This window comes from Phascolarctos cinereus, unplaced genomic scaffold, assembly GCF_003287225.1.
Source record: "Phascolarctos cinereus isolate Bilbo 61053 unplaced genomic scaffold, phaCin_HiC Scaffold_5;HRSCAF=322, whole genome shotgun sequence".
Lineage (NCBI taxonomy): Eukaryota > Metazoa > Chordata > Mammalia > Diprotodontia > Phascolarctidae > Phascolarctos > Phascolarctos cinereus.
In genome coordinates this window covers 395,894,335-395,906,498 of record NW_027555958.1, presented here as the reverse complement: position 1 = coordinate 395,906,498, position 12,164 = coordinate 395,894,335, and the positions used below count along the sequence as shown (strand labels likewise).

Here is a 12,164-nt window from a genome sequence, read left to right as displayed (position 1 = left end):
TGTGTGTATATACATAGATATATAGACACACAAATACACAGCATATGTACTACATTCATGTAAAATACACACACACACACATTCCTGTTTCTTTTTTAAAACCAAAGATTAGTAAATTAAAAAAAAATCTCAGTGACCTAAAAGAAAACCAATTAAGATAAAAGTAGATTTATTTCAATAAGAAGCTTTGGGTTTTTCTAAAAAAAAAAACAGAATTATTGCTACTTTAATATTGAAAAGACTCTGACTTAGACACTTAGAAGAAATTAGTCACAAATACTTTATGGTAGCAGGAATTGTTGGGAAAGCAATAGGTCTGTGTTATAATTTTTGGAAAGAATACCTCTGTTAAGTTTATTGGAAAAACTATTATAATCCTCCTTTCTTGAGTGCTTTCTTGACAACTGCTACTCCAACTGGCAGGTTTAATTCCCCAAGGGAGACTGGCTGCTTTATTTCTCAGAATTCTAAAGTCAACTCTGAAGATTGCTGGGGTTTCTAACTAGTGTTCATGAGATACTAGTGTGCTTCCCATTAATATTAGTGTCAGACTTCAATTCAATGAGCTTTTAGAAAGCAGATATAGTAAGGACAGGTGTTACCGAATCACCTTCCCAAACTGGGGAAATCCTTTTCTCCTTTTGCAGAAACTTCATGAAACTCTGCATAGGTTTAGCTCTCTGCTGGGCTTAAAAGCATACACAGTACCCTTACAGAGACTTAAATCTGCCCTTCCAGGATGTGGGTAGTTTGTCCTTGAGGTGCCTCTCAGATCTTAATGCATATACTGGCATCAATGGCTTTTCTGCAGATGCTGCTACCGATACCCACAGGTACTCCAGATCCTTCTCCCTTTCAAAGTTCACAAAGTTGTCTGATGCGACAAGGGTTGGGGAGAGAGAGAGGAAAGAAATTCAATCCTTTGCATTTGAAGGAAATTTCCTTTCATCTAGTGTCCTTCCCCATCAGATTGGGCCATTACTCAGCTCATTATTGCTGGAATGTGTGGTTCCAAGCCAGCTTACCATATTCTACACAGGCCCAGAGGTATTTTATATTCTTTCAGCTAATTACAAGATATTTCACATGTGGCATTATTTGTCATTATCCAATGATGCAATCATTTTACTCAAACTGATTAATAATTGTCTGTACCTAGTTTACACTTTAAGGAAGAAAGTGATTTCTGCGTTTCTATATCCCACACTTTTATACTACTATTAAAATATTTTATATTTTATTATTTCATTTTATTTATTATTTAATTTCCTTTTTGACAGAACAATGCAGAAGAGGACTTAACCAGAAATGGGGTCGTATACATCTTCAGTACTACCTTATGAAAGTACATGTTTTATCTTGCTGAGGATCTTTCCTCCACACAGATAATCTCAGAATCTAAAATGGGAAAAACTTCAAAAGCCTCACTTACAACCTATACCTCACTAAATATCCTTCTAAAAAGAAGTCGTTTATTGCTGACAAGTCATCAGTAGTCTAATTACCTATTAAAAACTTCTGGTATGGCAGAATTAGCTGTCTCCCAAGGCAATCCATTTAAATTCTGGATAGCTCAAATGGTTGGGAAGTTGGTGTGTTTTTTCTCCCTTGACATCAAGTCTAAATATGCTTCTCTGTACCTCATACCTATCGCTTCTAACATTATTGCCTTTGGGGATCAAGCAGGAATATAATCCCTCTTCCAAATGACATCCCTTCAAATAAATTAATACAGTTATCATAACTTTCTGCCACCTTGCTTATTCTCTCTCCAGGTTCATCACCCCAAATATTTCAGTTGAAATGATCTCTAATCCTCTAGTATGTGGATTGCCTTCCTCTGGATATACTCTAGTGTGTCAAAGACCTTTTTTTGAAATTCCGCAAATTAAAAATAACACTAGGCAGCTAGCCAGCATATTAGATAGAGCACTAGCCATGGAGTCATGAAGACCTGAATGCACATCCTGCCTCACACACTTATTAGCTATGTGACCTGGTCAAATCACTTAACCTTTGTCTATCTCAGTTTCCTCATCTGTGCAATGAGGATAATCATAGCATGTCCCTCAGAAGGTTATTTGTGAGGAGCAAATGACAGCACCGTATAATTACTAGCTAGCATGACAACATAAATGTAGACTGGCCAGAGAAGTACTGTCATGACATTCTGTGTGTTACAGCTTTCTAAATATATTCTAATATGATATTTGATTTTATTTGGGGATAGGAGAGCTGAAACATAACATTATTGGTTCATGTTGAGGCAGTAATCCTTTAAAAAACATTAACTCTATTCTAGCCATTCCCCCTTTTCACTTTCTAAACTTATGAAGTCAATTTAAAAAAAAAGAAATTTAAGGGTCAGACATTTTGATTATCTATATTACAATAATTTTAATTAAACCTAAAACTTTTGTTTATTGAAAACTTTCAGGTCAGATTAAAATGTAATTGGGAAGTAGTTAAAATAAATAAAAATGCAATAAAACATGGGTATTAATAAATTTTAGTTTTCTAAGTCAAGATGTGACCCACAGGGATCCTCATATATGATTTAGTGGAGCATTTTTTTTATTTCAGTTTAACACCACAAATCTGAATTGTTGAAAATAAATTGAATAGCAGAAGACCAAAGGACTTATCATTGAAGCATTCCACTAGAAGTCTTTCTCTACATTACCATTGACTCTTTAATAATAACTCATTGGTATTACCCAAATATTACTAAATTAACTTTTACCTATCCCCATATCTCCATATTATTCACAAGGATAAGATGAAGATTATTTTATGAAATATTTTGGTGAAATCTAGGATTCCTTTGACCTATCAGTCTAATAAGCCTGTTCAAAAAAAAATTACATTAGTCTCAAATTTATTCATACTAAAGCCAAGCTAATTTATATATATATATATATACATACACACACACACACACACACACACACAATTTTCCATGTTTAATTCTTATAAATCATTTGTTCAAGAAAGAACTCTAGAATTTTGTCAGGAATCAAAATCAAGTTCATCAGCCTACTATTTACAGACTCTGCCTTTTCAGTTTTGAAAATAATATTTACTTTTCTCCAATTCTGTCATTCCTTTTGTTTTCTTCAATCTTTCAAAGATCATAAACCAACAATGGGCTAGGAATCTCATTTGTCCATTCTTTCAGTATTGTAGGATGTACAGTTAGTTTGGGTTTCTTTTTTTTTTTCACTCAAGCCTGGTGGCTTAACATATTAAGGGCACCTATGTACTCTTTCATCATTTCTTCATTCACCCTAGTCTTCACCACTTTATTGTCCATTTTTAATTTAACATTTCTGGCCCACAACAACATTCTCATAACATCTATCATGTTTCCCTATACTATGCTCTAGTATTTTCTCAATCTTACTATAAACTGTCATAAGGGTGCTAACTATTTCTACATACAAGGTTTAATAAAAGCTTGAGAGTACAGACACTGAAGTGGTGACAAGAGAATACCACAATGAGAAGGCCCTTATATACTAAATACTGTATTAATTCCAACCAGCACACTTAACAACGTAATCCAAAAATCAGTTTGCATACACACACACACACACACACACACACAAAACCTTCTGTAGTCAAAATGACTGTGCAAAAACTTCCCACTAATTTAAGATCAATCAGGTTAATCAGGGCTTTCTGAATAAAATGCAAACATTAATAAAGAATAAACTAGAGTTAAAGGTCATATGACAGTTCCCATCAACTATATCATTTTCCACAAATTATCAATATAACCCTTGCAAGTCCATAGGATTGCATATTTATTCATTTTATTTTAAAAAAAAGATAAGGTGTTTTGAACATTACTTTTAGGGTGAGAGAAGTGTCAAAATTTCTAGCTATTGCATTCATCACAGAAGTTACTTCCTTAGGGCCTTTGCTTCTCCACTTGCAAAATGAAACCAATACTATTTTATGTCATTTTTTTCTGACCACCTCAAGGACCTAAAATATCAGGACAAACTCCACAAGATGCAAAGAATAAAGGAGTTTGTGCAGAAAATAAAACATATGATATAATGTGTTGTATTGTTGTTGTCCTTCACATTCAAAGAGGACCAAAATGATACTAGACATTGGGGTCCAGGTACTGTGTCTCTAAGCTCAAAAGAAATGTGAGATGTACAAATTTGGAGATACCTCCCTCCCAAATGTTTATACAGACTGTTTTTGTACTGCATTTTACTCTGCAGAACAGGAGTGGGGCTGCCCTGAGGTCAGAAATCACTGAATTTGAATGGGGTGTAAAATTAAATTTCTAAATTGAATAAACTTGGTTATCTGGCATCATTTTAAAGTGAAAATCCATAATGTGATGCCATGTTTACAAATGTTTAATCATTTAAACAAGTGCAAAGGTACGTAGAAAGAAGAAAGGTTGATAAATAGCCAATCTTAGTTCAAATTAGGAGGGAAAAATAAAAACAAATAACATAGACAGAAAAAAAACCCAAAAAGCAAAAATAATAAAAAACCAGCCCTAGTTGGAAAGAAAGAGGAGTCAGGAGAAAAAGCCAATGAGTAAATTATCCCACTTCTATGGCATATTCTTTCAATATGCACACAGGAAATGAAAGCTAAGGGAAGTCATCCTGTCCCTGTTGTGTCAGAAAGAAGTCAGAATTTAATAGTAGAGATATCTGTTTTCTAAGATGATGGAAGTTGGTTATAGAGGGGAACAAATTAATTAGTCAATTAGGACTAATTTTATTCAACTCATATTAGATCTTGATTATCCAGGGAATAAGAAGCTTCAAAAAGAACTAACAATTAAATAAAAAGAACATTAGGTCATATATGGAGTAAGAGCAGCAAGGTCCTATCTTTCCTCCAGAACAATGAGACCTTATCCTTTCCTCATATGCAGAGCAGGCAACTACTTCCTCCATATGCTGAAGAGGTGATGTCACCACTCCCTAACTCACCCAATCACCAGTGACCTTGTGGTTTAGGCACTCTCAGCCCACCCTATCACCAGCAACCTTATAGTCAAGGGACTTTCCCAAGACCTTGTAAGCACAATGAGACTCTCTTTTTCCAATAGTAATTTATGTGAAAGTATAGTTGTTTCATAATAGCCACCCAGAAGACCCAGTAAAGGGCAGATACAAGTCTCTTTTTGATAACATAATACAAAGATTATGTCAGAGCAAATTTCCCTAAGTCATTCCCCATTCAGCTCCAACATAAGCAAGTCCTCATTCCCCTTCCACCCAACCAACCAGCCTCCTGACACTGCTTGGTTTCGTTTTCTTTTACAACAATAAGACTTCATCCATTGACAAACAAGTCCAGCTCCTGGGTAATTTTTATCCTTTGAACTTGCTGTCCCATTGCAATATGTAGCAGACATATGATAGAATTATGGACATTAAGACAACATAAGGGTCAACTGCATGTCAGTTTTGTATCCTTTACAATTCTTGATCTCAGTGCAGATATTACCTCAAAGATTCAATGTAATGATGAATTATATGAGGTTTTATCTGAGCAGCATGATTGAAATAAGGATTTACAGTCAAGAGAGACCAGGGTTCTAATCCTGCCTCTCACACTAGTTATAATCAAAAGGAAGCCCCTTTTCCCCTCTCAGGTTCAGTTTACTCATCTGTAAAATGTTGATACCTATTATGTCTCCCCTCTAGGGTTTCGTGAAACAGTGGAAAATGTGGAGAACTTGGTGTCAGGAGAAATCTGGATTCCAATCTTGCCTCTGGCATTTGTTCCTGTGAGGTCAAGTCAATTCATTTCTTTGAGCCTCAGTTTCCTCATTTATAAATCTGGGATGATATAATGTCTCAGTACTGCAGGGGAGAGGGAAGATACCAGGCAAAGGATATATAGCCAGAAATAATTCCCAGAGTGGAGATATAGAGTGTCTTGTTTATGGAAAAGCCAGGAAGACAGTATTACTGGATTGGAAAATATGTGTTAGGGTATAATATGTAAAAAGACTAGAAGGTAGGAAGGGAGAAGTTTATGAAAGGCTTTGGATGCTAAACAGAGCATTTTTATTTGCCCTTAGAGGCAATGGGGAGCCACTGGAGTTTATTGAGAGAGAGAAAGAGAGAAAGAGAGAGAGAGAGAGAGAGAGAGAGAGAGAGAGAGAGAGAGAGAGAGTGTGTGTGTGTGTGTGTGTGTGTGTGTGTGTGTGTAGGTGGGGGGCAAAAGGAGGGGGTTGGATGACATAATTAGACCTACATTTTAAAACACCACAGTATCTACTAACAGTTGTCTGTTTAGTAAGATTCCATTCACTTCATGTTACTTAAGACGAAAATGAAAATTTGTTGCATTCTATACTTGAACATGCTTGTTGAATGAAATATTTTTGTAGGAGATTGGTGTGTATATGTGTGTACATGAGTAAGGGAGGCTGGGTGGTGAGTCCAATTAATAGCTTGCATTAATGATGTAGTTGTTGCATTAACAATCATATAAATTATTGGCATATAATATTCCTTTATCAAGAGGTATGCTGGAGCTAGCTGGAACCAGCTCATGATAGCCGATTGTTAAATTTTCAATGTGAACATTCATACCTCAGAAATGGGCAAATGTTAAAAATCAGGGCCTGATTTTTTGTTTTGTTTTGTTTATTATTTTGTTGATTTTCTAGACTTAAAGAAGGCGATGGAAAAATGTTGACAATGTAGATTAAACTGAAAAGTATGTAATACGGGAGGTAGCTATGTGGCGTAGTGGATAGAGCATTGGCCCTGGAGTCAGGAGGACCTGAGTTCAGATCTGGCCTCAGATACTTACTAGCTAGCTGTGTGACCCTGGGCAAGTCACTTAACCCCCACTGCCTTAAAAAAAAAAGTATATAATATAATTTGTTCTGTCTAAGTTTAAGATTGCCCTTAAGATTGGGAGGAAAGTTTTGCTTAACAATGTTGTGGATATATCTAAGGGGCATCTATGATCATCTTATGTCCATAGTCAATTCAATCTTCAGTCATTTTGCCTTGCAGCTATGGAGTACTCTAGAAATTTTTAGGCTAACTAGTTCACCTAATCGGGTGAGGGCATTCTGTAAATGCATTTTAGATGGCCTTTGCCTTTCTTACTGCCATCCTGCACCAAACGCAACCAGCCTGACTGATGCAGTGCTGTGGAGCTTTAGAAAATCTACTCAGCTACTCTTTAACTCAGACTGCTAAGCAGAATAAGAGAGAGCACTTTTAAAAACTCAACTGTCCTAATCACAGCAAACTTTAAAATCTATTTGAAGTAAAAATATTTATTATAACCTATATCGAAAATGTCTTTAAATGTATGCTTGTGTTAATAAGTATCATGTTCAAATACAATGCTCTACATTGTATATTAAGTTTTCTAACAATTTAAATGATCAATTACATATAAAATATTAAAAATATTAAATAAAACTCAATGATTTCAATTCAGTAAATATTCGTTGGAGATCTACCATTTAAAAACAAAAACAAAACCAAGAATAACACCATCACAATATTTTTTTAAAAATTGCCTACAATAGAACAGGGATAGAATGGACAAAATCTCATGTCACTTTTGAACATGAAAGAAACTAGATCTTAAATTTTCACCTTTGCAATCAATAAAATAAAGATAGTTACACATACCCACATTTAGGAATATTGATGATATTAGAGAATCTCAACTTTTTTTTTTTATCCCTGGCTTTCAGTAATCCTTTGAATATTACATATTTAATATGGAAGGAAATAAACTATAGAATAAATTCACATAAGAAATAAAGATATTTATTTTAACAGGATAATATATTTATTTGTCAAATATTACTCAAACCCTACTGATGTTTCTCATACCCCAGGTTGAGAATCCCAAGAGCATATCATTTATAGAAATTCCACTCTTTGAATAACGAACAATAATATAAAATTATATGCTAGTTTTTTTTGTTGTTGTTGTTGTTTGTCTGCTTTTTTGTTTTGTTTTGTTTTTCTCCTGGGATCATAGAACATGCTTGCTATTAGTAGCTGCAGAACTGGCCATTAGTGAATTGGATAGCTTACTTCAGTTTATCTGAAAAGAGGCTGAATCCCAACAGGAGTAAGCCACCTCGTGGTGATCTGATTGTCACATACTGAAGAGCTTGTTCAAGAAACATACAGCAAAATACAGGAGTCTTCCCATAAATTAACTAAGGAAATTTTATTGATAATAGGGACTTGATGAGAATTCTTGAATATTGTGACTTAAAAAATATTTAGGGACCACTTTGTATTCCTCCATTACCCTATATAATCTAGCTTCCCACTGCCATTAAAATGGTACCCAAATTATTTCACTGAACATTTTGAAGAGTCTAAATCATATTTTCATATTTATATTTAAATCACTTTAGAGTATCTGAGTTTGACAGCAAGTCCACCAGAGCTGTATAACCATTACAGTGGAAGCTAAGAGAAAAATCCTACAAAAGAAGGAAACCACTGTGGTTCCTATCCCTTTACCTCCATCTCCTTCCCCTCCTCTTAAAACTACAAAAAATACATGGATCACCAGACAATTGCGTAAATACAGTTGCAAATCTAACCTGCAAATCCTAAATGTAAGTGATTTTCCTTATCAACATACTTTTTCTTCCTTGCCTCAAACTTTAATGGCTCCAAATTTCTCTCAGAAACAAAGGCCCCAACAGGGAAAGAAGGAAGGAAAGAAGGAAGTTCCGAAGGAAGGAAAGAATAGAGAGAAGATAGGAAGGAGGGATGGAGGGAGGAAGGGAGGGAAGGAAGAAAGAAAGAGAGGAAGAGAAGAAAATGAGGAAGGAAGAAATAGAGGAGAAGGAAGAAGAAGAAACATCAAAAAAGGTATTATTGAAAGAAGATACACTGATCATGTTTTGACACTAACTACATAACTAATGGGAAACTCATAGGATCCACTGAACCTCAGAATATAAAGAGAACATCAAAAATAGTACCCAGTATAATGGGAGGACATAAGAAAATAGGAACAAGAATGACAGAGGAGGAATACACATTGATTGGCGGCCATATGATTCCTTGGAGGGAACATTGATGAGGTCACAGAAGTATTTGACCATTTGAGTACTTCACATTGTGTTGTATCAAGCTAGGGACAACAATAATTAAAAGATTTTAAAAATATTTTATCTAATAGAAGAATTTACATGCTGTATTATTTTATATTATATTTATCATTCAACCAATAATTATTTATAAGGGTCTAGTCTAGTGAAAAGAGCTAGCCAGGAAAAATGCCCCTAACATATATTGGTTGTGTCACTCTGGGTAACTCAGTTATTTTACCTCTTAGTTTCTTAAGACAACAAGTTGTAGCAAAGGTGCCAAATATAACTGGTAAAGGAAGTTTCCATAAATTAGTAAAATCACATAGTAGACCCTATGCCATATGATGTTCTAGGCACTATACTGAGTACAAAGAATAAAGCAATAACAATCCTTGCCTTTAAGAAGATAACTTTCTAATGAGTGAGTAAAGCTAGGTGAGTAGTGAATACAGTCATGGACTTGGAGACAGAAAGTCTCAAATTAAAATCTTGCCTCAGCCTCTTACTAGCTGTGTTATCCTGAGCAAGTCATTTAACCCCTCTCAGCATCAGTTTCCTCCTTTGTAAAATGAAGCTAATAATAACACTCATCTTACAGGGTTGTTATAAGGATTAAATAAGCTGTCACACAAAGAAAGCATTTGGCAAAACTTGAAATTATACAAATGCTAGTTACAATTTTATGTGAATACAGTATATTATATGAAATGTACACAAAAGATGTTATGTTTATAAATATTGTATAAGTTGCATGAAGAAAAGATGGAATCTTAGAAAAGAAGACACTAACAGCTGAGAAAACCAGGAAAGGATTCCTGTGGAAGGTGGAATTTCAGCTAAGTATTGAAGGAAGCCAGAGATTTTAAAAAGTTAAGTTGAGGCAAAAGATAAGTGACAGTCAGTACAAGGTTCTTGAGATGTAAATGGAGTAGCATTTTCAAAGAACAAACAATCTAACATAGTAAGATCATAGACTGCATGAAAGGCAGCAATTTCTAAGAAGATTGGAAATGTGGGAATGAAGAATTTGTATTTGATCCCATAAGTTAATAGGGAGCCACTGAAGTTTACTGAGTAAGGAAGTGATGTGGTCAGATCAATGGTTTATGAAAAATCACTTTGGCAACTGAATAGATAGATTAGAAAAAACACAGACTTGAGGCAGGAAAGAAGTAATTGTTACAAGTGGAAGCATTAGGTAAAGAGGGCATGAACCAAAGTTTATGGCTCTGTCAGTAGAGAAAAGGACATGTACTGGAGACAAGTTATAAAGTTAGAAAAGATAAGATTTAGCAATTGATTGGATGGGTAGAGGGATTGAAGTCTTGGAACTCTTGTATATTTTCTAAGGCAAAAAGAATGGCAGATGATATTTAAGTTCACTTATTTTATGTTATTATTTGTACCAATAATTTTAATTATGTGTGTGTGTGTGGGAGGGAATTCCAGGTAAAGAAGTGAAGACTCTAAGGCCAGATCTCTAGCAACCATATTGATTAATACTTAACTTTAGAAAAAAAAGTATCATGAGGGAAGAATATGAACAAATATATATGTTTTTAAATGTCATGTCTTGCAATTTAAATTGACTTGCAATTTAACAGTATGAATAATCAGTTCACCACCTTATAACACATTATAGATTTAGGAACATAAACTTGGTTTCTAAATTTCAAAATTGTTTTAATCTTTCCAGTTTTATGGAATGCTGTGTTATAGAAGATAAAATATCTTAAGGAACAATGAGATGCTTTAAAAAGAATTATCTTCTTTGAAAAAGGAAAGAAAGTAAAGGACATTCATTTTTGAAAATAGACTACAATAAGTATAGTGGATATTGGGAGGCAGTGGATGTAAATTCATAGGTAAAAGAAAATGTACTATATCTACACAGCACTTGGTACATATATTTGAGTGGTTAAAAAAAATCACTAATGAGTAGGAGATTCATGCTATTAATGACCAATCAATAAAAAATTAGAGACTCTCAAAAAATAAAACAAAAGAAAAAACATTAAAAACACCTGTTCTTAGGGATCCCTCCCTATTTTAATCTTTCCTAATAAGATGAGATACCAAATAGACCAAATCAGTTATAGGAAGCCCAGCTAGGGCAAAAAATGCATTAATATTAGGTGGTAAAAGAATTAACATACTGCATGCTGAAGAAAGACAAGTTTGAAAACTTGGATAAGAAAGACAACCGAGAAAAAAAATGTCTGCATATGCCAAGATCGCAAATAAATAGCACAAAATAAATCCATGCTCTGCCAAAGTGAGTGGGTTGTAGACTATGGTTTCCATTTTAAGTATCCCAATGACCCATTTTTCAGTGAAACTTAAAAAAATTCTTTTAATCTCCCTTTTTGTTTACTTTTCCCAGAGAAATAAGACTGCGTTGATTCCTTCCTAATCTTCCTTTTCTTAGTAATTTGGGCATCAAGTTGAAGTTCCCATACTTAACCTGATATGAGTACAAAGATGCCATATGTTACACATGGAGCTGCCAGGCTTTGGAATTTTTTTGTTGTTTATTTACTTTATTGAGCTCAAATAAAATCATTTTTCCTTACACTAAAAGATTAGTAAATATCAAAAAAATTTTACTTTTCTTGCAAATGACGGAGTCAAACAACATAAAATCTGTGACACCCTCATAAAAAATTTCAATCCTTACATGACAGTTTTGGGAATTTTCTGAAAGCACAGAAAACAAAAAGATCTTTACAATATGAACCAGTAAATATAATAAACATTTCACAGTTTTATTTTTCAATATGCGTTACAATAAATATTTCCATTTCAGGAAAAGTATGAACATTATGATGTTCATTGTTTGCTTGTGGGGTGATCTGTTTTATTTAATTTTTTCAGGAATTATTTGATGACTACCTATACATGATTTATTGATTCTGATAGTACACATAAAAGACAAATGAGTTGAGAGTCTATGTTTTCCCGATGCACCCCTGCTTTGGGGAATATCTGAGAATAATCATTCTAATGTGCTAGAGGACATCTTGCTGTCAATTCGTCATTAAGGATATAAAAGCCAGTGTTTAAGAAGCTAATTACC

The 12,164-nt window shown here is 34.2% G+C and overlaps 1 protein-coding gene across 1 annotated transcript in view; it reads right to left on the bottom strand.

The window, feature by feature from the left end:
- The window catches only part of BRINP3 (BMP/retinoic acid inducible neural specific 3), a 505,257-nt gene that overhangs the window by 88,315 nt on the left and 404,778 nt on the right, over nt 1–12,164 (bottom strand).